The 26700-nt window shown below is 41.8% G+C and overlaps 1 long non-coding RNA gene across 1 annotated transcript in view; it reads right to left on the bottom strand.

The window, feature by feature from the left end:
- The window catches only part of LOC113595736 (uncharacterized), a 410316-nt gene that overhangs the window by 56887 nt on the left and 326729 nt on the right, over window positions 1–26700 (bottom strand). The window contains exons 9-10 of the long non-coding RNA XR_008289039.1: window positions 757–912; window positions 83–140 (exon numbers count right to left, since the gene is read on the bottom strand). This is a non-coding gene — a long non-coding RNA (uncharacterized LOC113595736). The remainder of the gene's footprint in view (window positions 1–82; window positions 141–756; window positions 913–26700) is intronic.

The following is a 26700-nucleotide window of genomic DNA, read 5'->3' on the forward strand; positions in this document are numbered from 1 at the left end:
GAGTAGAACATGAATTAGCCTCATAAATAACACATATTGGCTCCACATGCTCAAAATTTGCTATTATAATCAAAATGCTTACCTTGTACTAGTCTTCCCTGGAGCGTGGTCTGCAGACTACCTTCCTTCATGAGGATCGTCTGAAGGGTGCAAATCAACCATTTAGATCCCTGGGCTCCAGCTGGACTCACTGAAACTATCTCTGTGGGGTGGGCATCAAAAATCACATTCCAGGGGCCCCTGGGGGTTCAGTTGGTTAAGCATTCGACTTAACCCCACATTGCCCCACATTGGGGAGTGAAGAGCCTTCTTGGGATTCTGCCTCTTACTCTCTGCCCCTCCCCCACTCATGCTCACTCTCAAAGTAAAAAAAAAAAAAACTTTAAAAACAAAAACAAAAAATAAAGTTTGAAACAAAATCGCATTCCAAGCAATTTTCACTGACAATTCTACTTTGTACTAAAATCTGAGAACCATCATGATAGACCTCCGTTGGAGTGTGATGTTAGATGATGTTGATTTGCTCCCCAAACTTAATTACCACATCCATTGTTTTTTACTTCACCTGACACCCCACCACCAAGGTTTTAATTATCTTTTTATGACACTTATATCATTTGTATATCTTTATATTGTGTCATTAAACCATTTAATAAAAAATACTGCTACTATGATCTTAGAATATGTTTTAGGCTCTTTAGATATATGTCATCAACAACAACAACAACAAAAACCCACAAGAATATCTCTACATACCTTCTTTCTCTAGAATTAGTTGATATCAGCGTTTGTGAACTTTCCTTCCATCCTCCAAGACTGACAGAGACGATAGCCAAGACCTATAGGAACTCAGAAACCAACAGTGGTCAGGAGGTTATTCACACAGGTATCATTTATTAACACTCTTCTCCACTGTAGTGAGGGACCACGTGTGGATTCTACAGGTGTCTTAAATTTGAAGTTAACTCTAACCCCATCCCTTATTTGCAGGGAGGCCCAAGAAATAATTTTAGCCAAAGTCACATACCCCTCAACACACTCCTGATTTTCTCATTTGTTTCCCACAAAATTTAAATTTTTTGAAATCTTTATTCATTTTGAGAGGGGGGGGTAGGGGCAGAGAGAGGGAGACACAGAATCTGAAGCAGGATCCAGACTCCAAGCTGTCGGCATACAGCCCAACACAAGGCTCGAACTCATGGACCATGAGATCATGACCCGAGCCGAAGTTGGACGCTTACCCGCTGAGCCACCCAGGTGTACCTATTTCCCACCAAATTTAACGAGCATGCATACCGTAAGCCAACTCTTCATGTGCTCCCACTGTGCACTGGACGCACACAGATAAGTAAGGTGCATTGAAGTGCGGTATGAAAGTCACATAACCAGTTAAATATATTACAATGTGTAAAATGAAAATAAAATGAATTTAAGGCAAAAACTTATGGGAATAGTCAATGAGAGAAGAATTCCTTCTTTCTCGGCAAGGTTGCGGGAGGGGGGGTGGGGAAGGAAGGCCACCCGGCACTTGCTAGGCTAAGCTTGAAGGATGAATGGAATTTCACTGGTAAAGAAAGGAGGGATGAAACAGAAAGGAAATTCATTATTTCTAGCCTCAACTCCTGCTGCTTCTCATATCTGTTTTACATAGTTTTCATACCATGCAGTATGGGTGGGCTCATTCTATTGCCGTCATCATTAACATCTCCCTCAACAATATTGTCCATTTCTTACTATGTACCTTGCACACATCCTCCTATATGTATTTTCTAGTTTGATCCTCAAAACCACCCTTGGATTATGTTCTATCATCACCCCTATTTTACAGATGGGGAAAGAGAGGAACAGAAGGGTAGGTAACTTGCCCAAGGTCACACAGCCCGTAAGACACATGATGGGATTCAGACCTATGTATGTGGACTCGTGATGTCTCTCAAAATGACTTGTTCTTCCTGAATCACTGGCCCCGTTAACGAGACACACATCTATTGGCAAAGCCAAGGGCCATGGTTGTGACACCAGTCCCTGAACGAACTCTTCGGGTGAAGTTAATTCCATGAACAGCTGCCCCTCGTTGACCAGGTTGAAGCGCTCTTCAGAAAGGCGGCTTGTGCTGTATCATTTTTGTTCCTGAACAAGGTGATTTGTTGTAATGCTGCCAATTGCCTAGCAATCAACCGCCAGCTCTGGAAATAAACCCTGCTATTGTTTGGAGAGCAGTAAAAGGGGAGCCCTTGATGGCTGAGAGTTGACAGGAAAACGTGCATCCACCACCGTCTAAATCCAACCTATGTGAAGTTAATCGTCCTTGTGGTGCCTGGATGTTGACCCATCTGGGCTGCGAATTTGGTCCCTGTCCAATGCACTCCTCGGATTATGGATCTGTGTCTCCAGGACTGTGAATATGGTCCTTTTCCCCAGCACTAAATTTCTCCTAAAATTTATTTTCCAAAACATTATTTTTAATGTTAAACAACCCCAAAATGCATTTTTCATGTTTATTGCCAGTGCATAAAATTACAATGCTGTGAACATTTTTAGCAGCATACCAATATCATGATCCATAATTTAAAAGGTGACTTTAGTACAGCAATAAATTTCACGAGACACGGAACCCTCTGCCGAAAGTATACAAATTAGGGGCCAGCCATTCAGCCAGCATTTAGGGGGATGTGGTTAATTGCTATGTTTCCGCCATTAGAGAAAACTGTGGGAGCGACCATTGCTTGCTCCATGGTAGACCTACAGGAATAATGAGGCACGGGCTCTGCAAACCCTCCTTTAGGAAGATGGCGGTGACATTCAGTACATGCAGCAAGAGTGCGGAAATCAGGGTAAGAGACATATGCCTTCACAGATTTCCCCCATTAAAAAAAAAATCAGCAAACGTACACAGACACACACCCAGACTCTGTTGCATTTACCAGAAGGTGAATGCTGTGTGTCGGAAATGGGGCTATTAGCTCTCGCTGGCTGAGTTTCACAGTTTGAAATTAATTTTTTTTCTGTATTTTCGCCCTCCTGAGGTCCTGACCAATTGCCACTTTGTCGGTGAGCTTTTTTAATTTTCAAGGAAGGTAGGTGGTGTGTGAAACAAATCAATTGCTCCTTCAGAAACCACATCTGTATGGCTTCCTCACTTGAGCTTCTGCCAAGCTGGAGGCAACTCAGATTTTTTTTTTTTTCTCCGAGAGGTACGAGGCCCAATTAGGAAGCCAAGTGAATATGGAAACTGTTTCATCAGGCAAAAAAAGTGCACAAAGATCACTTTCTTAGCAGAGGGTGGCCACTGATGGAGGCTGGGGTAAGATTCTGGAGGATGAGCCGCGTGCCTTGCAAATGGACACCGAGGTCCCTCATTCCCTCTGCGTGATCACACGAAGGGGCTCGGTGATGGCAGAAAGGTAATTATCAAGTGCAAGGCTCTAATGAAGCCAAGGAAATTAGTACAACCTTACAAGTTGCAGGGCCCAAGCCATGTGATATGCCCACGCAGCCGCGTACACACATGCCTGCCCCAGATTATGTGTTTAAGAAGACTCCCCACATTGGCATCATTACTCTATTTAGGCTAATGACGCCTGAGATAATCAGAGCTATCACTGCTCTGAAAATGATAAGTACCATATAGAAAGGCCCCCCGGGGAAATTTGGCCTGTTAAGGCTTTTCAGGTCTGATGGATTTTTTTAATCTATCTGCCAGACTGCTTTGAAAGCTAAATAGATGCCCATCAACAGGCTGTCAATGGTCAACAACTTCACATATTTTGCTTGTGTTGACATTTTTGTTTCAATGTAATGGGTTGTTTGCCAGATGGCTGCTGTCCTCATTAGGGTCTCTTAGCACATCAAGTGAGTATTCTTTGGGCTGATTTATGTACAAAATTGGGTGGCCCTTTGTTTCTATTTTCTTTTAAAAGATCTGAATTAATTCATGGGTGTTTTAAGGGATATCTGTCCATGGCTATCAGGAATGTGTATGAATAAGCATACATGATGGGCATTGGCAATATCTTCTCGTCTACTTAGCTGAGAGTAGAAACTGCTGCATCATTTCTCATAAAAATATAAATTCAGGAAAGTTGAACAGTAGTTAGGACATTATGTAGCTGATGGCAATTGAAAGTTCAAACTGCTTAGAAATACTGCATCAAATACTTTTCAGCATCATGGCTTCTGAGGGCTGTAACATTTCTCTTTAGAGTGTGACATTTGGCACTCAAACGAAAGATAGTTTGCAAAGATTTAACCACTTCCTGTGGATGAGAGGCAACCAAAAATGCTTTTTCTCCATGGGACCCTCCAAAATGGGCCCCTCCCTCCTCTGCTCTCCCTCACAGCAAAACTTCTCAGTAGCGTTCTATGAGGGCTCCCTCCTTCCTTACCTCCTGTGCAGGCTGTTAGGCTCTTGTAAGCCCTCTCCCCACCAACCCTTCTGTGTTCTCAACTCAACTTTCCACAGAGGCTCCCATTCCTATCACCCGATTAAAGCTGGTTTTCTTTGCTAATTCCCACCATGTTTCAGATCTATTACTCAAATCTCATGTTACTTAACACATCAGTAGCATTGCATATGTTGATGCTCATCCCATCCACCCTCCTAAATCTCTCTTCCTATGGTTCGTGTGGCAGCCTCTTGGCATCTCCATTGTCTCCTGTCTTACTTTTTCAGTCTTTTTTTTTTTTTTTTTTTTTTTGCCAGTGTTCCATTATCTACTGACTTTACTATGCTGACTTGTTCCATGGTGTGGTTCTCAACTTGTCTACTCTTCCTTAGCTGTACTCTTTCCTTAGGCAGCTTCATCTTGTGTTATGGTTTTAAATATCATCTGTGGTCTATGACTTCCAAATTGTATCCCAAGTTTTTTATTTTTTTTTCACTGAGTTCCATTCATATGTCCAGCTACGTATTTGAGTTTTCTATCTGGATGATATGCATCTCAATCTTAACATGTCTTCATAAAGACTTTCTAAGTGTTCAGCAAAAATGTTTCTCCTACAGGCTCCCATGTCTTGGTAAATGACAGCATCATCTAACCAGTTTCCCAAGCTGAAGGACTGTGGGCCATCCCTGAATTGTCTCTTGGCCTCATTCCCCACAAGCCACCCATCTGCAAATCTTGTGCCGACAAAATATCCCTCATCTGTTTACTCCTCTCCATGTGTACTACCACCAGCCAAAATTTCACCGTGGGCTTTTGCCACTGGCCTCCTAACTTATTTGTCCTTTTACTCTTGTCCCTCCACAACTCACTCTTTGTAGCATAAAAAGTTATGTTCAAAAAAAAAAAATTCAAAATGTGAGAGAGGAAGCCATCAAAACCCTAAAGGAGAACGCAGACAGCAAGCTCTTTGTCCTCGGCCAGAGCAACTTCTTATTAGACACATCTTCAGAGGCAAGGAAAACAAAAGCAAAAATGAACTGTTGGGACCTTATCAAGACAAAAAGCTTCTGCACAGTGAAGGAAACAATCAACAAAACTAAAAGGCAGCCTATGGAATGGGAGAAGATATTTGTAAATGACATCTCTGATAAAGGGTTAGTATCCAAAATCTATAAAGAACTTACCAAACTCAACACCCAAAAAAACAAAAAATCCAGTGAAGAAATGGGCAGAAGACATGAATAGACACTTGTCCAAAGAAGACACCCAGATGGCCCACAGACACATGGAAAGATGCTCAATATCACACATCACAGGGAAAGACAAATCAAAACCACCATGAGATACCACCTCACACCTGTCAGAATAACTAAAATTAACTCAGGAAACAATAGGTAGTGGTAAGGATGTGGAGAAAGGGGAACCCTCTTACACTGTTGGTGGGAATGCAAAATGGTGCAGCCACTCTGGAGAACAATATAGAAGTTCCTCAAAAAGTTAACAATAGAACTACCATATGACCCAGCAATAGCACTATCAGGTATTTTCCCAAAGGATACAAAAATGCTGGCTTGAAGGGGCACATGCACCCTGATGTTTATAGCAGTGTTATCAACAATAGTCAAATTATGGAAAGAGCCCAAAGGTCCATTGACTGATGGATGGATACAGAAGATGTGGTGCATATGTATACAATGGAATAGTAGCCATCATGAAGAATTAAATTTTGCCATTTGCAACAAAGTAGATGGAACTAGAGTGTATTATGCTAAGCAAAACAAGTCAGCCAAAGAAAGACAAATACCATATGATTTCACTTATATGTGGAACTTAAGAAATAAACCAGATGAACATAGGGGAAGGGAAAAAAAGAGGGAAGCAAACCATTAGAGACTCTTAACAATAGAGAACAAACCGACGGTTGATGGAGGGACGTGGGTGAGGGATGGGCTAGGTGAGTGATGGATACTAAGGAGAGCGCTTGTGATGAGCACTGGGTATTGTGGGTAAGTGATGCATCACTGGGTTCTACTCCTGAAACCAATATTACACTATATGTTAACTAACTAGAATTGAAATACAAATTTAGAAAAAGGAACAATAGAAAGGAAGATTCTGACTGGTGAATGCTTAGAAAAAGGCAACATAACTGCTTCCAAGGGAGGACAGTGAGGAATGACAGAAAAAAAAAAAAATAGCAGACCATGTTAATTTCCCATCAAGCCCTATCAATGGCTTCACAACACACATAGGACAAAACCTCAATTCCTTACCATGTCACCTTGCAGGACTGGGCCATGCTTACCCCTCCATTTCCACTTCCTATTATTTCCCTTCCCCCACAATGTTCTAGAGATGTCCTAGAGATGTTCTAGAGCCTGCCCAGATTGTTGCTCGTAAGGGCTCCTGCATTTGCTTCCTTTTTTTTTTTTCTTAGCCTGGAATGTTCTGTAAGCAGTCTTTATATATCCTGCTCCTTCTTGTACCTCAAGCTTTACCTCAGAGATTCCTGACTACCCTGTCCAGAGTACCCCAGCCCTAGTCACTATCATGTTACCCTGTTTTGATTTCTTCCATCACTTACCACTGTCTGCAATTGTCCTGTTCATGTATTGTCTTTCTGGTTTACATTCTTGTCTCTTGGAGCTAAAACAGAAGTTCCACGGACACTGTCTTGCTCACTTCTGTATCTCTGACATGTGGACCGGCAACTAGAAGGCTTAAGTGCTTAACAAATACTTATTTGCTAAACAAATGGGTATACATGTGCAATTTACTACAGACTTACATATATTCTTTGCCAGTTAAAAGAGTTTCGGGTCTTCCTCAACCAAATTAAAAGCTCTTTGAAGGTAAGGACTCAGATAATTCCTCACTAGGATCATTAAAGTACTAATAAATCCTCATTAATAAAATGATATAGAAATAATACCACCTTTTAAGATATTCTTCCCAAAAGACAGTTATATTTCCTAGCTCTCTTCAGTGATACTCAACAAGAGGCACACTGAAAATAAAAATAAAACTGTGTTTATGGGAGAGCTGATATATATTCAAATACATTGAAAATTTAACAGGGGGATTTGTAGCAAAAGAGAAGAAAACAAAGGAATCCGGGGAAAACCAAACAAATCATCCACCAAACGTAGAAAATGCAATTCTGAAGATCATTGTAAACCAACCCATGAAGTCAGGATTGTTAATTACTTTATTTACTCATTCGGAAAATATACAGAGATGTCAAACTACATGATGGGCTTTATCTGGAGGATAGTGACCTATTGATGCTATTTATGACCTTGGAGGATGACTGACTAATGAAGGAGACAGACGAGTGTTCAGGTAATTATGATCTGGGATGAACAGTAGTAGGATGGATAATCACAGGGATTGGAGAGCCCCAGAAGGCCTCATCCAGACTTGAGGGTCTAAGAGAGCACCCCAGAAGAAGTGGTTCACCCCATAGTGTTAATGCTGTGCTCACCACATTAATGCACTGAAGAATCACCTAGTCAGCTTATTAAGATGCAGATTTGTAACCCCTCCCCAAGATCTTGATGCAAGTGGTCTATACATCACACTTTAAGGATCTATTCTTAATGAGTAGGATGAAGTTCTTTGACATTAAACACTTTTGGTTTTGAGTCTCATCTCTGCTTGCATACTCTGGATGTATGGTAAAATTTCATTCCCTCTTTTACCTCAACTCCCTGACCTATATAGAAACACTCAGCTAACATTAGCAAGTATCACCATCATCAACGTTATCATTAACCTAACAAAGAAAAGGGGAATGTTACAAGCAGAAGAAACAAAATGTAGAAAAGCCAAAGGCGTGTGATAAAATTTACTGTAACTATGGCTGTAATGACCTACATGAGAGACCAAGAATCCCAGCCATTATATACAGTGTGATGTAGTCTAAGCCAATGGTGGAAATCTGGACCACTGCCTCTTTTTGTAAATAAAGTTTTATTGGCACACAGCCTTGCCCATTCATTTATGTATTGCCTATAACGGCTTTGGCACGACAATGGCAGTTGTCATACAACAGAGATGAGAAGTTGTGACAGAGACCATATGGCTTGCAAAGCCTGAAATATTTACTATCTGGTCCTTTATAGAAAAAATATGTTGAAGCCTGCTCTAGAGGCAGTATGACATGATGCTTACGGGCATGGGCTCTGGAGCCAGACTTCTTGAGTTTGAATCCCAGCTTTGACACTTACTAACTGTGGGACCCTGGGTAAGTGACTTAACCTCTTTGTGTCACAATTTCTTTTTCTAAAAACTAGGAATAATAAAGATACCTTCCTTGTGGTGGTGTTGTGAGGTTTCTAATTAGTTAACACAGCCAAAGTCCTTAGATGAGAGCCTGGCATAAAATAAGCACTCTATAAATATTAGACAGTATTATTAGTAGTAAAGAATAGGTCTTTATTGACTGACTTAAAACTGGCTAGAATAGGGTATCTCTAGATATTCTGAGCCAAGAAGATGAAGGTAGGACAGACTGACTAATAGACAAAGTGAAGAACTTAGTAACCTAAACAGCTCTGATTGTGCCCTTCTGAGTATTATTTCATATATATATGCATGGAAAGTCAACTAGGCCCTTCACAAAGGTCTGGCAACAGATAAGCAGTCTACCCCAAACATGATCTGATTCCATGTATGTGAAGATACCCTTTTATTTTTTTTTTCACACATAGAATTTTATTTCGTTGGCCTGACTACCTCCCTGTCTGTTGCCTCAGCTGTGGTGGCATTCTCTTAATAAATCCTGTGCAAACTCACTTTTCTTCTCTTGATTCCTTTTATCAGTCCTTTTGCATCTTACAAATCTGTGTCCTACCTTAACATGGCTCTTTTGGAAGGCGGCGTAAACAGATCTGCTGTATAAGAGATGAACACAAGCACAGTGCTGAAGTCAGACAGAAAGACCTGAGTTTGAATTCCTTCTCTGCCCCTTACCTGCAGGCTAACTTTTCTCAGCCCCCGTTTAACCACCTGCAAAATGGGGAGTAGAATGATCCCTGCTTCATAGCGCAACATGGGAAGTCAGTCAGATAACGTATGCGCTACACTTGTCCACATGTAAAGAGTTCTCAATAGGTAAGAACTCCAGTGTTGTTTCGCTTTGTTTTGTTTAGTAAAATGCAATACTTTGAAAAATTGTGGTTGGTGCTTTTGAGTAACACTGCAATGAAATGTCTCATTCTGAGTATTCGGCAAGTGAATAGATTCTGCCCTCTTAGGAACACATTTTTTCTTCAAGAACATTTAGGTACTTTCTGACTGTTATTAAATTAAAATGTTTATCCCTCAGGAGAGAAAACAATCAACTCCCACACCAATTCTATTTATGAAACGAAATGCTTTGTTTTTTTTTCTACTCAAATCGTACAGTCTCTTTGAAACAGCAAGGTGTTTAGAATAATCTTCACACACACAATGTGTGTGTGTGCGCACGTGTGTTTGTGTGTGTGTGTGTGTGTGTGTGTGTTTATGTGTTTGTTTCAGGGCTAAGTTGATATTTGGGGCTTGTCTTGAGTGCCATTTTTTATCTGTTCTAGGATAGAAGCCAAGACCATGGTGGCGGGGGTGGGGGGTTCTTGGCAGCAGGAGAGCTTCTGAGCCCTTATGGTGTGGGTGCTACAGAGCTATATGGAAGGTGGAAAGCTCAACAAGAGGCAAATAAGACTCAAATTTTCAGACATTTGTTATCTTTCTTGTGGAAAATCAGACATAACCAGACACCAGTATTCTAAAATTCAGCTGAACGCACACATCCTTATGAGGTTATGTTCACATCTGTGTGCAAGCCCATTCCTATTCCATATGTTAAGCTGTCCATCAGTATAAGGTCAATCCTGGGGAGAACCAAGTATCTTTCTTTACTTCTGTTGATGGAACCCACACTTTATAGTCCAGGTTAATGGAAAGGCCATTTATTTGAAATCATGAACCATGAACTCGATCCTATTTCTCCTTCAAGACTGACATCAGAGGTGACTTTCTCTGGAAATGTTCTCACGCCCAACCTCACATATAACCTTCATCAGGGTTAGGTCACTTTGCAATTCAATTGCATGTTGTGATGGACCTATTGCATTCAAGCTTTTACTGTTTTGCTATTGTCTTTGGCAGAAGAGACTCTGTGAATCCCCACTGCCCAGCCAGTGCTCAGGAAAAGCTTGGTGGGTGACTGTGGTATGAGCATCAGAGGAAGAAGGAAAGAGAATGTCAAGCAGAGTTTGAGGCATGATTCCTACTAGCATTTTCTGGATAGGGTGACTAACTCATCTCAGTTTGCCAGGGAATTCCTGTTTTAGCAGTGAAAATCCTTAGGCAAACTCGGATTATTAGTCACTCTACTTCTCGATGAGGAATCTTGCATAAGCTGTCAGATCACTCCAGATAACACTTTCTTCTCTTTTATCATCAGTACCATCATCTTCAGAGCTGTCATTTAGTGCTGCCCAAACAAATGGAGTAGCTGTCTATTGACTGTGTCTGTCCAGTCTTCCATTTTTCCCTTCTGGTAACAGCACCCAGATCTCCTTTAGGGGGCCATTCCTTCTCCAAGCTTAGTCTGAATGGTTGCCTCCACCCTTGACTCTAAGCTTGGACACATAACCCAATGGCCAATTGGAGCCATCTATCCCCTTGGCTGCCACGATTAATTAGTTTGTAGATGATCATGTGACCCAAGTTAGGTCAAGGAGACACAATTCTCAGACTTTTGCTAGAAATTCAGAGGGAGATGTGTTCTCGCTTCATCAGGGCTTTCAGCTGATAGGCTAGAGGTCTGATGTCATAGGGGACAGCCATGTCAGGGAATGGTCTCCTTGAGTGTGAAACCAACCCAGAGAGAAGCAAATCTGAGAGATGGAGAGACACACATCCTGCCAATATCTTTGAGCCATTGGACCAAGCCCTGGCAGATTAGCCCTGGAGATCTTAGTAATAAACATAGACTCTTGTGTTTCAGTTCATCTGATGTGAAACCAAACTTGGGACCAAGGAGTCCCAACACAGCAAATTCCCATCAGTACAAGATATTAAAAATCAGATTTTATATATTTCACTTCCTAGTTTCTGAATCTGCTTTAAATTTCTAATATTAAAAAAATCTTTTCTACCCATGATAATACAGTTTTGCACTTTATACTTAGGAGCCAAATGTAGTATGTTCAACAGGGGATGGTAAAGAGTAGTATCTGCCCCCATCCCCTTCCCACTGAACTCTTACGGCAACTAGACACAATGCCACAGGCTTTCTATGTATCACTTCGTGTAGAAGTCAAACAACAGCTCCAGCAGGAGGTATTCTTATTGTCCCCATTTAACAGATGAAAACCAGAAGCTCACTAAGGTGAAGTAACTGAATCACCACTACATAGCCAGCAGTCCCAGAACTATAAAGGGAGAGGAAGCATAAAATAATAAAAATGTGTTCTTTTATTTATATATTAAACAAATGTTCGTAAGTGTCTGCTCTGTGTCAGAAACAGTTATAATGTGCTGAAAATACTGAGGTGAACAAGATAGTCATGGGGATTTGCATTCTAATGGGGGGACATAATGCACAAGAAGCCACGGGAATATAATTTCTGGCCGTTATAAGAGCCAGGAGGAAAATGAAGGGGATTGTGTCTGTAGAGGGGCGACCACTTCCAGCAGTTTGTCAGGATAGCCTCTCTTAGAAGGTGATGTGTGTATGGAGACCTGAGTGCTGTGGGAGGACTGAAGCGGGGAGGACTGGGGCGGGGAGGACTGAAGCAAGGACGGAGGGGAGGGGTTGTGGAATGCTCCTGGCAGGGGGGGCATGCTACCTACCCGCAGGGCATTCTCATGGGGCAAAAGAAAGCCTTTACAGGAAAGCCCTTGGTAAATTACAAATGTTATACAGTTGCTCACTTTTTTTTAACGTTTATTTATGTTCAAAAGAGAGAGAAAGAGAGTGCACGGGGGGGGGGGGGAGGGGGGGAGGGGCAGAGAGAGATGGAGAGAGAGAATCCCAAGCAGGTTCAGCACTGCCAGGGCAGAGTCCCATGCGAGGCTCGATCACAAACCTTGAGATCATGATGTGAGCCAAAATCAAGAGTCAGATGCCTAACGGACTGAACCACCCAGGTTCCCCATACCATTGCTCATTTTTGATCTTCATTTTGAGTCAAACATCAGTGACCCCCCCTGCCCCCATTCCTAAAACTCTACATAGGGCTGAGGCTCCGGAAATAAGGCTTGGCTTGTTTTGAGGTCTTCAAACACCATTTCCTTTTGTTGCATTTGACTTCTGTAAGCCAGTTTCCTCATGGGTAAAGAATGAACATAAAGCACTTTGCATGGTGCCTGCATACAACAAGCACTCCATAAATAATTCTTTGCCATTGTATTTAATTTGGGGAATACATGAAAAGGATTCCTGTGGGGAAATGTTCTTTTCTCTTTAACATTTGTCTGTCTCGATAGGTATATCCGTTAAGATTCTTGTTAAGATTCTTTGGCTGATAACAACAGAAATCCACTTGGCTATGTTAAGCCAGAGAGAGAGAAAGAGAGCAAATTTAATGGAAGAGCTTAGATAATGGGCCACAAAATCAAAAGGCAAGCTGGAGAACCAGGTCTCAGAAAGTATAGGAAAGGGGACTGCTCCATACACCTGCAGAGAAGAGACTGATGCCCTGAAGGGCAGTGCCAGTTAAACCAATATTGGAGTCATTTTTTTCCAGATTCAAATCACAAGGGAATGAAACCATTTGGTTTAGCTTGGGTCACATGCCTATCTGCTGGCCGAGGCATGCTAGAGAAGTTTGGTTGGCTATCCCTCTAGTTCTGTAATCAAAGGCAAAGGGATGGCATCCCAAATACAGAATAGCAGTAGTTATGATTCTGGGCAGGCAGAAAGCATTAATGGCCACTACAATGGGCAGATGCAAACATCGATGGCCAAGGAAGGAAACCCTTTTAAATTGTAAATAATGTACAAGGGCAGAAAATGAAAAAAAAATATACTCTAAATTGGTTTTTAGTATCCTTTGCAGAGGAAGTCCTGTATTATGAGGGGCATGAGATCTGGTTTCCAACCATTGGGGTTTGAACCCCAACTCCTCTGCTTGCCAGCTCTGTGAATTTGGGTAAGTGACCTCTCCATATCAGTTCCCAAGGCCTCATCTAATCATCATACTTGCTTTATAACATTGTTATTAGAATTAAACGAGCTCTTTGGGGCACCTCGGTGCCTCAGTAGGTTAAGTGTCCAACTTCGGCTCAGATCATGATCTCGTGGTTCACGGGTTCAGGCCCCACGTCGGGCTGTGTGCGGACAGCTCAGGGCCCAGAGCCTGCTTCATGGAGTCTATCTCCCTCTCTCTCCACCCCTCCCCTAATCGTACTCTGTCTCTGTCTCTCTGTCTCTCAAAAATAAAACGTTAAAAAAAAAAAAGAATTAAATGAGCTCATGTATGCAAAGTTCTGAGGAGATGCCCAACATGTGATAAGAAATCAATAAATTTTAGTTATTCTTACAATAATTGATATTATTGAGTTCTATATTTAATGCAATAGGTAGAATTTTGGCATTGTCAGATTAAAATGTGGTTCTGCGTCCGACTTCAGCCAGGTCACGATCTCGCGGTCTGTGAGTTCGAGCCCCGCGTCAGGCTCTGGGCTGATGGCTCAGAGCCTGGAGCCTGTTTCCGATTCTGTGTCTCCCTCTCTCTCTGCCCCTCCCCCATTCATGCTCTGTCTCTCTCTGTCCCAAAAATAAATAAAAAAAAAACGTTGAAAAAAAATTAAAAAAAAATAAAAATAAAAATAAAAAAAAATAAAATGTGGTTCTGAAGATTATTGACGTGCAGAGATTTGTGTATATTCTGAGGCACAAACTGGCACCTTCACTGTGGTATGGTTTCCTTGCTCTCTAACCCCAGAAAGCGGTTAAACCTTTGTTTCTTTATGAAAAAGACCATAAGGAGAGTGAAATCTCTAGAACTATAAAAGGTAATTTGGAGTCAGGTTGTCTTCAGGAAGTGGCTCTTGATGGAAGTGCATCAAAGAGAAATCCAGGAGCATGGAAAAAATTCCATTGTCAAGAATCATTGTTAAAACTTGATTTCGTATAATTTGATCTGCTTAAAAAAGGTGATCATATAGCACAGTTAGGAACAGGAAGTCTACCTTCAGCAAAAACAGAAAATGGAAAATGGAGAAGTCAAGGAAGGAAAAACCTTCCCCTGCACTCCCCTCCAGTTTTTGGTTTGTTTGGTTTTGGTTTTTGGTGTTTTTTTTTTTTTTTTTTGCGTTTTCACATCTTTAGTGCCCATACTTACCTACATTACAGCTTTTCCAGAATTTCTTCCTAGTAGCTTTTCCAAACCCAGATGAGTCTTGTGCTAATCTAGCTTTGTATCCAGAAGCAGGACGATGGATTAAGGTGAGGTTTTCAGGATTCTAGTTTTGGAAATACACATTCTTCCACTTGGATTCCTTCGTGGCGTCAAATGTGAATTCAACACGGGACTTCTGTGGTCGGTCAGGAAATGAACAAGCTCTGTGAAGTTGGAAGGTACTTAGGGAATAAAGAACAGGACTCCATCCTATGGCAGTCCCCTCTCTCCCTCATCTCTCTTTGTCTGCATTTCCTTTTAACATGCCAGTGGTCAAAGTGAATAATGATGTTTTTGTTGTTGTTTAAGAGAAGCCCTTGAAAGCCATTCTGAGACTGAGGTCCAGAAATCTAATCTTTGTTTGATTCTGTGTTTAGTGGGGATTCAAATCCCAACTTAATTTAATCTTTTGACTTATCCTGCAGGTACTGCCTGATTATATTCCATTGCCACCAGTAATAGGATTGCAGGGACAGAATCTTGCTATTAGCACTTTGAGAAACAAAAGCAGAACAGAAACCTTCGCTGGTATTAGTCAATGAAACCTGCCGTAAATGAATGACTACCTCCCCCAGCATTTTCCCCACTGCCTCATTTTAATAAGCTATTGCAAGGATTCATATAGAAAGTTGCAGATCCCATCGATCTTCAGAAAACCTTGAATTTCAACTAAAATGCAGAACCTGAAATCCTCTGCCAATAGATATGTTAAAACAGGAACCCCCCACAACAGACAGGTTGTAGTAATGATTTGTTAGTAATTTTGATGATCTCCTCATATGTCCGTTCTTCTTAGGGTTTTATAATAGTTGGTGATTTTTAATCAACAGAGAAATAACATAGAGCCTAGTGAAGTGGAAAAGGTTTCCATCTCTGTAATTAGGCTTTGTGGGTTATAGTCTTCTTGCCAGTTGGTGACCATAGATGAGTTAATAACCCCTCTCTGGTTTAGTTTTCTCATCCATGAAATGGGGACAGTGATATTATCTCTCTCAGGGGATTTTTGAAGGATTAAATGAAATAATGCATGGAAAGCCCTTGGAAAATTTGTTAGCTCATAGAAAAGAGACAAGAAATAGTACCTATTATAACGATTAAGAAAAGAAAAAGAAAATTCAGAGACGTGGAAGAAAGAAACGTAACACTCCCTGTCAAAGAGCCATGATCGACCATGTTGTGTGCTCTTCCTTTAAGATTCTCCAACTTCATTTTCTATGAGGAAGGTGGAGCGTGTTCTATGGGGGGGGGTGGAAAGCAGAGTGGAAAAGCCAGCTGACAAGGAAACATGTAAAAAGGTTCTTAAACTCAATAGTGATCTTTAAAATTTTTTTCAATGTTTACTTATTCTTGAGAGAGGCAGACAGAGCGTGAATGGGGTTGGGGCAGAGAGAGAGAGAGAGAGAGAGAGAGAGACACAGAATCTGAAGCAGTGTCCAGGCTCCGAGCTGTCAGCACAGAGCCCAATGTGGGGCTCGGACTCACAAACCACAAGACCACAACCTGAGCCAAAGTGGGACACTTAACCCACTGAGCCACCCAGGCACCCCAACAGTGATCTTTAAAACCAAGGAGTATCAGATTTTTACCCAGCAGATGAACAGAGATGAAAACTATGTCAATACGCGTTGCTGTGGAGGGGTGCTGAGATGATATATTTATAACCATAGGGGCCTTCCTTGCATGTAGCAGTGGCCTATTTCAACTGATTTTAGCAAGACGGTAATTTGTCATAATGTTATTGGGTCACTCACAGCATTTCTGGGAAAGCTGGGAATGAAGTCCAGGACTAGTGGCCAGCCACATGGCCTCAGGCGACATACACAAGTAGCCCCCAGCACTAGGTGCTGCCATGTGGCCTGTCAATACTCCATGACATTGAGTGCTGTCTCAGCTCCCTGCCAGTGTCCCTCTAAGAACCTGCTCTGAGGCTCAGAACCCGACAGCTACTGGGAGGATGTCCCTGCAGCATTTTGCTTCTTTGCCTCACCAGCTCCCATTCTAATATTGGGCAGGTCTGGGCATCTCAGTGCAAGAGCTGACACAACACCTTGGCTTCAAAGCAACATGGAGACATAAACACGACCATTTCAGCAGCTATAGGGGAAGGCAGCCTCCACCGCAAAACCGAGGGGATTCTTTCAACATAAAAAAGAGTCTATAGTATAAAGGGGAAAATATATTTGCACCATTGAAGGACAGCGTTTTATATTACCCATGAGAGTATAGCGTGGTTTATTCTTTATCTGAAAGCAATTTTGCAGTATGCTTCAAGGGCTTAAAATCGTTCAGATCCTTTGACTTTCTAATAATCCCACTTCTGGTCATTTATCCAAAAGAAGTTATCAGAGAAGCAAATACTTATGTACAAGGACGTTCCCTTGAGAGCTTCATATCTTGATCCAAACAAGTTGACAATCCCTAAATTTTTTAACAATTAGAGGATGATCCAACAATGTTAGGTCTATCATTTTAAATATTAAACTAAGGGGAAAAGTAGGAACTGGGAAAACTCACATGTACAATGCAATTTTGTGCTGGATGCTGTTTTAAGAGCTCCCCATTGTCCAACCCAATGGCACATTGTCACCAAACTGGCACATGTTAAGTGCTATTTTCTGAGGCACAGAAGTTAAGTGCTATTTTTAAAGGGAATTGAAGTAAATCGCCTCAAGGGAAGAGGAGAGAGGAAAGGAAGAGGGCTTGTAGAAGTACCTGTTGAATAGCCGTAGAGTTGTTCAAGGTGGTGGGTACACTTCTCTTTGTTTGAGAATCTCCCCAACGTGTACCTTTGTTTCAGCAATAGGAAGCAGATTGTCAGGGTCTACTGCAGTGAAGCAGTGACATTTCTTTTTTTATTTTTAAGCTTATTTATTTACTTGTTTATTGAGAGAGACAGAGAGGGACAGAGAGAGAGAGAGAGAGAGAGAGAGAGAGAGAGAGAGAGAGAGAGAGAACGAGTGGGGAAAGGGAGAGAGAATCCCAGGCAGGCTCCACACTGTCAGCACAGAATCTGCTGCAGGACCCGAACTCAAACCACGGGATCATGACCTGAGACAAAATCAGACACTCAACTGAATGAACCACCCAAGTGCCCTCTAAACACTAACATTTCTGATCTCCTTTTTGGAGCTGGACTCTTTCCTTCCCATATGCCAACCAGATAATGTTTCTTTTAATCCCCAGCCTCACTCCTCATTCATCACTCTCTATAAAGATGAACTGTTGTTTGCCTTAAAAAAAAAATCTATTTTATTTTAAAATGGTTTTATATTTACAGAACAATTGCAACAACAGTATAGAGTTCCTGTCTACCCCACCCCCAGTTGAACACCTGACATTAGAACAGGGCATTTTTCACAATGAATAAACCAATAGCAATACACTATTATTAACTAACGTCAATACTATTATTCAGTTTTCCTTAGCTTTTACCTAATGTCCTTTTTCTGTTCCAGGAGCTAACCCAAGATGTCACATAACACTTAGCCATCATGTCTCCTTGGGCTCCTCCTGGCTGGGATAATCAGTCACTTACCATATTTTTGACAACCAGACAGTTTTGAGGAACACCGGTCAAGTATTTTGTAGAATGTTCCCCAGTGAGGATTTGTCTGATGTTTTTCTCATGATTAGACTAGCGTCAGAGATTTTTGGGAGGAAGACCAAAAAGTGCCATTTTCATCACATAATAGTACATCACACAACTTATCAACACAACTTATCACCATTAATATTAACCTAGATCACCTGGCTCAGGTAGTGTTGGTGAGGTGTTTCCAATACAAAGGGACCCTCCATTTTCTATACTGTGCTCTTTGGAAGGAAGTCACTATGCAGCCCTACATCTGAGAAGAGGGGAGTTATGGCCCCTCTCCTTGAAAGCATAGAATCTACATAAATTATCTGGAGTTCTCTCACATGGGATATTTGTCTATTCTTTCCCATTCATTTGTTTATTCAATCATTTATATCAGCAAGACTCATGAATATTCGTATTACACTTTGGGCCAAAACTATTTTTTTTTTTTTTTTTTTGCTCATATTGTTTGCTCTTAAATATCAGTAACAACACTGTGGATAAAACCAGTGTCCAACCCAAACCCTGAGATACCTGAAGGCAGTTAAGAGTCAATATCCAACAAATATTTATTGAGCACCTACCGTGCACCAAAATCACATGGCTTTCTGCAGCAGACAATAATGCAGTTGACCATCAACCTTTTTATTATTATTATTATCCTTTGTCCAAGATCAGGTCTTTAATCTCAGCATGGAGCCAGTCTGTCCAACGACCGGCTTCCGTGGCCCTTCCTTTAAAGGCTTCCTTGGGGAAATGTCTCTAACACACATTCATTCACTGGTGTGTGAGTGGGATCAAAAGCTTTCCCTAGTCTGCCATCCAGTACTCTAGGTCAGCAGCCTCTCTCATTCTTCACCATGCAGATTTCTTATCTTTCACCGGCTCCTTAAATGTCTCCCCATTCAGCATTGACATTGTTCTTCTGAATAACGCGTAATCGGAGAGAAGATTCTAACGCGTGGACTCGTTCATCTTTCTTCTCTTTCATTTCCAAACTTACACATACCGACTTCCACCACCACTCTCTTTCATTATGCCTCCCGTAATCCCAAGCCAGTTTCCTCACCTCTGTTCTTGTGCCTCGCCTATTTCCCTGGAGACTAACTCCATTAAATATCCAATTCCTGCTCTTTTAATCTTCTGTCATTGTCAACCTGCAAACACATCCACCTTCATCATTGTTATCAATGCTAACATTTTTTCAGTTCTTAACTATGTGCCAGATATTGTGATGAGCACTTTATAAGTGTTCCATTTAATCCTAACGTCAACCCCATAATGTAAGCAATATCATTAGCCTCGTTTTACAAAACAGGAAATAGGCTCTATGAGATAAAGGGATTTGACCAATATCTTGTCACTGGAAAGTGGCAAAGCCAAGAAGGACCTTACAGCAAGGTTCTGCAGAAATGCTCTGATCTTCCCATTGACTCAAAGGATTGTTTTCTCTGCCTCTCACTGACTTTGTTCTGAGCAAAATATAAAATACACTTCGCACAATTTTCCCCTCCACCATACCACAAACATACTAATTCATACCTCTCCTTCAAAGAGTCAATGTTCAAGTAAATTTAAAAACAACCATATTAAATCCTCAATCCTCTCCAGAGGGGACGGCAGAGGAGGCAGCAAGAACAAATAAACCTTGCAAACAAAAATGTGGATTATCCAAAGTCACCAGGCGGTAAGTTTTAAGCCAGGCTAGGTGGGAGAAAACGGTATGTTTAACACATGCATAATGACAAATAGCTCAACAAATGACATCCTCAGGGGTAAGAGTGTGAAAGGTCAGAGGAGGGAAGATATGTATCTTGGGTCCCCAGGATGAATGCAAAGTTAAGAAAACAGGGCTTTGATGTTAGCCTCAAATGCTTTCGATTTCTTTTCTTACCTTTCTTTTTTTCTTTTTTCTTTCTTTCTTTCTTTTTTTTTTTTTTTTTTAATGGACGAAAGAAGCCTTCTAACCAGCGAGGTAAATAGCTCATGGGTTATTTATTTTATCTCTATTCCTAGTTAAATTGAGTTCAAAATAATTAGATAACCCTGGAAAAGCCGCGACTGGTACTGCTAATTCCACCTAATGATTTTCCCGTGTAGTTGCCCAGCGAAAGGGGTTATCTGTGAAAACAAGCTTTAAACTATTAATAGAGTAAAATTACAACTTCAGCAGCTAACCCCAGGTAACATGGTTGTGGTAGGGTATTAAGACTCCGGGTTGGGGGCCAAGTTGCTCACTTCTCCCAAATGACCTTTCTTTTCTTACGCGGAGTTGACGGTTCCATACCAGACCTCACGGTTAACTTGCTCTCGACACCTTACACTATTTGTGGCCTTAATTGAGGGACCTAAGCAAACAAATTAATCACCCTGGCCCATAAAAATGACAGAATTCATATGGTAGCATTCTTCATTCTCTCCAATTTGTTTTCCTGAAATCCCCGCAGCGATTTATTTGCTGAATATGCGAGTTTTTCCCCCTTATGAAAATTACAAATTGTTGTCAAGGTTAACGAGTTAATATTCTCATTCAATATTTATTTTATGGGGAGACGGCAGAAGCACAACTATTCCTGTACTTCTCTCCACTGCAAAGTCTGGTTTCTTAATCAAAATGACAAGGACACTGTCCTTTGTATGATACTTGGAATCATCGAGACTAAAAAATGAGCTTTATTAATCAACAGACCCTGATTAATTATTATAAAGTGTGGTGCCTACATTTCTGTACATTTTAATAATTCCTGCAGAAGGCTAACAATGTCCCTGGAGGCTTGGAGGCTTTGGAGTTTGAATGTTTCTAAGCAATGTCACAATAAATAGTCGAGAGGAACCGTGTTCTTTCTCTAAGCCACTTTGCTTCAAACCGACAAACCAGGGAAAACCTTCTTTTTCCTATTTCCCATCTATAATTCATCATTTGCATACAAAGTAAGGAGCCAAGAGCCAGCAGCTTCATCAGCTTTCAAAATACCAGGGGACAGAGAGGGTGATTTATCGCAGGCCACGTGATCTAGTTCACATAATCAGAATATTTCTGCAGAAAACATCCTGACATGCTTTCTTGATAAGAGTGACCACACAGAAGATCAACGGGAGAAAGGCCAGGGGTCTGAGAACCTCCTGTGAGCTGTGATTCCCGGACCTCCTTTCCCAGACACGCCCAGTCGGAGTCCCTGTCAATAATGGGACATAGCCCATCCCAAAGGCTGCAGGCATACATGCGGTTTTAAGGCTTCTGAACCACTCCTTTAAAGTATCATGCCAAAAAAAAAAAATTAAATTAAAATTAAAATAAATTTAAAATAAACATAAAAATAAAATAAAATAAAAAAGCATGAGAAAATCACCTAAAGCCATGGAGATCTTCTCTGTCTTGACTGTGGGGTTACCTCAGGGCATATGTTAGACAAAAGCATGGGCTCATGCCCTTAAGATCTGTGCATTTCACTGTATATCAATTTGACCTCAGTTTACATGTTGGAAAAAAAAGAGCTTAGAGGAAATAAGAAGAGAATTAAAACAGCTATGTATCTAGGTCTCTAACATCATTATCATCATCATCGAGATATATGTATATGTAAATATATGTACGTGTGTATATAAAGGTATATATATTTGTATGCATGTGCGTGTGTATACATATACCCACAGTCTATGACCCTCCACATTCTCCTGTTTCTTGTTCTCAAAATGGTTCTCAAAATACACAGCATATAATAAACATGCTGGAGCTCCAGCCATTGCATCAACATTCCAAAGGGGGGAAAGGCCAGGAAGCAGGAGAAAAGCAAAGAAGAGTTAGATGTTCCATTTTCATCTTCCACATACAGACCTGCGCTTTCGGCTCATTGGCCACCAGGTGTTACACGGCCCCTGCTGGGATCCAGTATGGTTGGGAGATGCTGCCTCTTCGCCGGGGGCTCACAACCTGAATGATTTTGGATACTTGTATCAAAGGAAGTAAGGGAAGATTAGATGTTAGGAAAGCGATGCGATGTGATGAGCCGAGGAGCCGTCTCCACACCAAGGTTCATAGTAGAAACTAAGTTGACTTCAAGAGCATCAGAGATACTATGTTTCTTCTTGCAAATTTGAATATATGGCTTGAGATCTGCACCAGCTTCATCGTTTTTTTTTTTTTAATTTTTTTCATGTTTATTTATTTATTCTGAGAGTGAGACAGAGCACGAGCAGGGGAGGGGCAGAGAGAGAGGGAGACACAGAATCCGAAGCAGGCTCCAGGCTCTGATCCGTCAGCCCAGAGCCTGACGACGCAGGGGGCTTGAACCCACGAACCGTGAGATCATGACCTGAGCTGAAACTAAGAGCCAGATGCTTAACCGACTGAGCCACCCAGGCCCCTAGCTTCCTCTTTTATAACGTAACTCCTTGAGTGGGAGAGACAAGGATGTGGCCACAGACAGAGCTCATGGATTTGGGAAAAGCACACAGACTTTCTTTTCCACGGTAGAGCCCCAGTTAACTATTACAATGTGCCGTTTGCAGTTTCAACAGTTACGAATTACTTTCAAAGTTTACCTCTCAGTAAAACTCTTTTTAGACTTCACCAAAGTCCAAATGCCCCCTCTGGAAATCCTACAGGTGACTCCATCACCCAAACCAGATGTTACCATGGTAAAAAATTGATCCTGAACACCTGGTCTGCACATTCCAAAGAAACACAAGAGGGGGGAAATGTGATTCTACCTCATGATGTTTCTGGAAGGCAGTCCCTCTTCCTTTTTTAAGTCAGGCGTTTCTATCACATGTATGATAGAATCCTTATAAAACATCTATCGGATACCTTCACGGGACTCAAGCAGTGTGAGTTCAGGACACTTGCAGGTGCCCAGGTCAGAGTTTCATGGCTTTTCCTGCACACTTTTGCGATAGAAGCTCAGTGGGCACATCTCAGGGCTCTGGAATCCTGGGCCTCATCACTGTGCTTCCATTTTACCCCGTAAAGTACAAGTTCAAATCACAGATAAGAAGTAAATGAGATTATGATGTTAGCTTTCTCCAGAGATAACAGCAGTCCAGGTCATAAAACTACCATATGGCAGATTTGGCAGTCTTTCCTGAGTGCCATGGATTAATTATCACATAGACAGACTCCAGTCCCCATTTGCAAGCAGCTTGGTCCCCCTGTGGCAGAGATTGGCAACCCAGTGAAGGCGAGAGCTTGTATTATGTTTGGCAGGGACACGATGTGACCTTACTGTGGCCAGTTCTGTCATCTCTTAACATTTCGCTCATGATTAAGTTTATCATTTCAAATAAACACAAAATGTCAGGTCTCTGGGTCTACTTAACATGGAGAGCCAAAATAGACCTCTCTTTGATTTAAAAGGGTCCAGGCCAAGGAACGATCTGATTAGCTCTCCCATCTGACTTTTATTAGAGCTATCAGATAATACAGTGAGGGCAAAATCCTTGCTCCAACTGGCTAGCTGCCACAGACCAGACCTCCACAGGGTATCTGCCATATTTCCCTTGACATCTCTAGGCTACTGACTCAAAGCGGTGGTCACTGCATTGACCCTCCTGGAGTTTTGCCTTCCATCCTGGCACCTACTCACCCTGAGTCAATTCTGCCCACGTTTATCCTGGTTCTCCATCCGTGGAGGATGCCTGATTGGCCTGGACCTTTCTTCTGTTCTGACTCTCGCTGATGAGGACAGATCAGAGTGCTTGTCAACCTCTGCCCATCTGGGGCTCCGGTAAATATTCCACTCTCTCAACAGACACCTTGCCACCATTTGCCACTGGACACAGGGCGTTGAAGGATTTACTTCTCAAGTGCTTCTTCACTCAACTGAAACCACCAAGCAGAAGGCTTGAGGGGAAATGCTCGGAGTCCGTTTAGCTCTAAAGACGTTGCTGTAGATGAGAGGCAACCAGTTGACATTGGTAATGGAGGTGCTGGAGACTTCCAACACTTCTGCCTTTGGTCCAGTCTCTGGTTTGTTTTGTGATTACATCATGGAGAGCTGTGCTAGTCAAGATCATATAACTACAGACTCCGTGCAGCTTTTCAGTCTAGAGCAGAAGTCAAAGCCTCTGACTGCGCTGAGCTCATTCATCCGTTCATTTATTCAGTAAGCATTAAAATGCTTGCTCCGCCCCCATCCTGTCATCGTGCCGCTCTTCCTCTTCGTCCTGCAGTCCAGTGGGCCTTCCCTTTGAGCTTTGGACAAGCTGAGGCCCTTCCTCCCCAGGGAGACTTCTGCCCTGTTTCTTAATTCAATGTTTCCCTTCTCCATTCTATTTGACCGTAGCTTGCCTGCTTCCCTTTGATTCGTTTTCACATCTCAACTCAAGGGTCCCTTCCTCGGAAAGTAAAAGGGAAATCCCATGGTCCGCCTTCACAGCAAGAAGTAGAAGCAGAGAATAAAAACGATGATCACAGTTGTAATTAACAGACTGTGCTGATGACTTATTAAATATTAACCCCCCTCGCCAGCACGTAAGCTTCGTGAAAGTCGTGACTCTGTTTTGATGGATGCTGATCCTCGATGGCTAGCCCAGTGTCTTGCCCGAAGTGATGCTCAATAAATATTTGCTTATTGATACACTGAGCACTTACATGTGTCTCCAGGAGGGCTGTTGCTGCAGGGTTGGGAGAAGTGTTCCTGGAGGAGCTCACACGTAAGGCATGAAGGGAAAACAAAGATGGCAATCGGTGTAGAAAATACTATAATACATTGCAGGTCCTGCGGTGGGTAAAAAAGGTTGGTATTAAAACACGTAGATTTCCAATACCCTTTACCACATTGCTATAACCCTCACTAACACCTTGGAGGGGAAGGTAGATACAGATAGAGATTTTTTTTTTAAAGCCAATTTTCAATTCATTGAACTTGTCAAACAAATAATACTGCGAAAGCCTAAGTGCTCTTGATTTTCAAGAACCAGGCTTGGTTCAGAGGAAAAGAAGTGGTTTTATCAGAATTCCAAATGTCAGTGGAAGAGCTTAAAAGACTGTGGAAATGCTGTTTCATAAGGAAAGCAAACAAGAGAAGCAGATATACGATGATGTTGTAGTCTTATTATCACCTGGTAAAGAAATTTTCTTTAAAAAATTACACTGGGTGAGAGAAGAGTTTTGTAGAACAGTATCTAAGAAGCAGCCCCAGCCTTTCTCCCCTCATAAAGAACAACCTTTAGTGGGAGAAGTCGGGTGTGGGACAAATTCTCAGATAGGTTTGGAAAATCCTGGGTCATGAGTACTTGTAAGTCACTTCCTCTGGCATAGCCCAGTCAGCCTGTAAGCCACTTAGAAAAGGTCCTCTCCCATTCAACACACTACTACAAAAACATGGGACCAGCAAAACCAATATGGCGCCCATGCAGTCTATTAGCAAGGGCTGAGACATGTGTCCAGATGCAGAGTTCCAAGGACAGTGTCATAGAGCACCGATTGTGCCAGCATGGTAATGAGGAAACCAGCCAAGAGTTCCTGGGCTCCCAAGGAGCACAGGGTATACGCTAAGACGTAGAGAATGGACAAAGAATGCAGAAATGCTAGCTATGAGAAGGAGATTCCAGAACACGATCCCCAAACACCAGATGAAATAACCTATTAGTAGTGGAGACCAGCAGAGCCAGAGGATGGTATGAGCCCTGGACAGTTTCTTCTTCGATGCCAGGATGACTGTCTCGTCAACAGCAATGCTTCAAAAATTATAAAACCCAGGAAGGAGGAGGATAGGTAGAGAATCTTAGATATTACTGGAAATTATTTTGGTGGTGACAGAGGTGATGAGATTAAGAGTTTTCAGCCATTGGTGGAAATCAAGGCACTTGAGTTAAAATTTTATTTTAGTTATAGGAAGATAAGTCTACATTTCTGCAGCATAGATTATGTGACTGTCAACATGTTGAACCTGCTACAATGCAGGTTGCCGAGAGCTAATGAAAGGAATGACCAGGTCTGTCTGTCAGTGAATAGAGGGAAGGTATTTGAGTTGGGTCATGAAACCTAAGTAAGAATGTATCCACTGAAGGTGGTCGGAAGTGAATTCCAGGCAGAGGGAGTAGCGGGTACTCAGGGAAAGGGGCACAGAAGAACACGGCCCAGTCAGGGAGCAGAAAGAAGGTCAGAGTAGCTAGAAAACATCAGCGTTTCTAAAAGAATGAGTCTGGGAAGCTGGGGTGAAGCTAAGTTGAGGAAAATATGCTCAATCCTGCAGCCTCTGAAAATGGAAGTTTTTAAGAAGAGAACGAAGTTGTCAGAGTTTTCCACAATGGGAGGGAAATGGGAATCACTTCTCTAAAGGATAATTTGGCTTTTTCTCTGTCTTAAATGCACATGACTTTGACCAAGGAATTCTGTTCTAGG

Source organism: Acinonyx jubatus, chromosome A3 (genome assembly GCF_027475565.1).
Source record: "Acinonyx jubatus isolate Ajub_Pintada_27869175 chromosome A3, VMU_Ajub_asm_v1.0, whole genome shotgun sequence".
NCBI classification, from domain to species: domain Eukaryota; kingdom Metazoa; phylum Chordata; class Mammalia; order Carnivora; family Felidae; genus Acinonyx; species Acinonyx jubatus.